The following is a 2,105-nucleotide window of genomic DNA, read 5'->3' as shown; positions in this document are numbered from 1 at the left end:
CAATCCAACAGAGGCATTAACTCTCTAACCCGAGTACTTGTCCAACTCAAACAAAACCAACCCAATTCTCCCACCCTGAACCTAATAAGGCAAAGAGGCTGTATATATATTACACACATGAAATTCGTACGAGTGTTGTCAGTGTTGGCGCGGCACCAAGCTTAAACTCATACAGTCCAACTACGAGCCCGAGGCTGGCCGTATGTAAATCATACAAGTGTTGGCGCGGCACCAAGTTGAAATGGCACGTGTCTTGAACTTTTGCGAGAAAGTTGGAAATGCACAAAACAACTCAACCCAAACATGGCACCAAGTCATGCACAAAAACATAAAAGTATCAAAAAAAAGGGTTGCAACACGAGGACTTCCCAGGGGGTCACCCATCCTAGTACTACTCTCGCCCAAGCACGCTTAACTGCGGAGTTCTGATGGGATCCGGTGCATTAGTGCTGGTATGATCGCAACCGAAATAGAAGCATTAGCTTATTCATTTATACATTTCCCAAAAGGTAAAAAAATAAAAGAATCAAGACTTCCCAGTGGGGTCACCCATCCTAGTACTACTCTAGACGAAGCACGCTTAACTGTGAAGTTCTGTGGATACGAGGCACAAGTAGCTGCAATGCTATGAATGTGTATATCCACCATGATTATATTGTTTTATACAATCACCACATGACATTTAGCAAACTGGCCTGTAATCCTGGCACTTTACCCGATAAGCTGGTCATAAAGTTTCCTCTCATGTTCGCAAGTCACGTCGCCCGATAACCTGGCCACAATGACTTGCAAAACCAAAGCTGGCCGGTAAACCTGGCACGTTACCCGATAAATGCACGGCACGTTGCCGGTAACCTGGGCACGTTGCCCGGTAAGGTTAGCACGTTACCCGATAAAATGTCGGCGTTGCCCGGTAAAGTATCCACGTTGCCCGGCAAACCTGGCCCGCTGCCCGGTAAGGTTAGCACGCTGTTCGACAAACCTGTTACGGTCCATCGGCTTCGGGTTAACCCGAAGACATGATGTCATGATTCCATACCCGTTAACGTCGACCCATTCTGTAAAAAAACCTGGAACGTTGATGTCGAGCGAGCCCGGTCCTCATTCGGGTCCGAGCACGACACGGATCTACGTTTTAAACACATGACTGACTAACGATCGTGACCGACTAACGATTCCATAACACACCACCTATACCCATGATAATGCTTCCCCGCTACAAGTCCCATTTTCGTGAAACTTGTGGTGACGTCGAGGGCCCGAGCACGACACGGTCAACGTGTTGACCCGAAAACATGAGGTTACCAACCCCGACCCCATAAACCGCTCATAAAGTTTCCTCTCATGTCCCGGACGCAACGCCTCGTGTCATTAAAGCGGAGTTGCCCAAAACAGGCCCACGGGCCCACCAAGCCCGGCCCGCGGGCCCTTCACGACACGAAAGGGGGTTCATTTCTCTTGGACAGTCATATCTCATGGTCACGAGTACCCTCACAGAGCCTCGTGTCGATCCAACCCCGTTTGGACACCTTGCCCCCACCAAAGGCCTTACGGACCAACCGGGCCCACCAAGCGGCCCGTCCCGACCCGAAAACCAAAATTTTTTTTTTGGGAAACTCATATTTCAATGTCCCGATGCCCCACGCCAAATTTCATGTCAATCCGACCTCGTTTGGTAGGGTTTTCAAAAATTATGATTCCTTAAAAATTTAATATCTGTTCCTGTCACTATGCTAATTGTTCAGAATGCATATATAGGGAAGGGGTGGGTGTTGAGCGCCCATGCCTGGGCAAAGTTGGCTACCAAGCTAAAATATGGAGGTTCAACGTACGAGAAACCAAAGCCCCTCCCCCATGTTGCATACGAAGCTTGCCCAACGACTTGGTTTCTTGCACAACGACCCGAGTATACTGCCCCAAAGTTGCACGCCCATGGCCAGGCCAAGGCATGCCAAGGCGCCCATGGGCAAGCCAAAGGCATGCCTAGGCACGGCCAAAGCAAGCCAAAGGCACGGCCAAGGCAAGCCAAAGGCATGCCAAGGCAAGCCAAAGGCACGTCTAGGGCATGCCAAGGCACGCCCATGGTCAGGCCAAGGCTTGCCAAG

At 50.1% G+C, this 2,105-nt stretch overlaps 1 non-coding gene across 1 annotated transcript; it reads right to left on the bottom strand.

Annotated features, from left to right (window-relative positions):
* Positions 1-347: 347 nt before the first annotated feature.
* Positions 348-466, bottom strand: LOC143607762 (5S ribosomal RNA). The gene has a single exon (XR_013149039.1). It is a non-coding gene; the product is annotated as a 5S ribosomal RNA (ribosomal RNA).
* Between the last annotated feature and the right edge of the window lie 1,639 nt (positions 467-2,105).

This window comes from Bidens hawaiensis, unplaced genomic scaffold (assembly GCF_021521415.1).
Source record: "Bidens hawaiensis isolate Kalapana, Puna unplaced genomic scaffold, B.hawaiensis_p1.1 tig00086444_1, whole genome shotgun sequence".
In the NCBI taxonomy this organism is placed as follows: domain Eukaryota; kingdom Viridiplantae; phylum Streptophyta; class Magnoliopsida; order Asterales; family Asteraceae; genus Bidens; species Bidens hawaiensis.
Note: the sequence above shows the minus strand (reverse complement) of the source record. Positions and strands in the feature narration are given on the sequence as shown.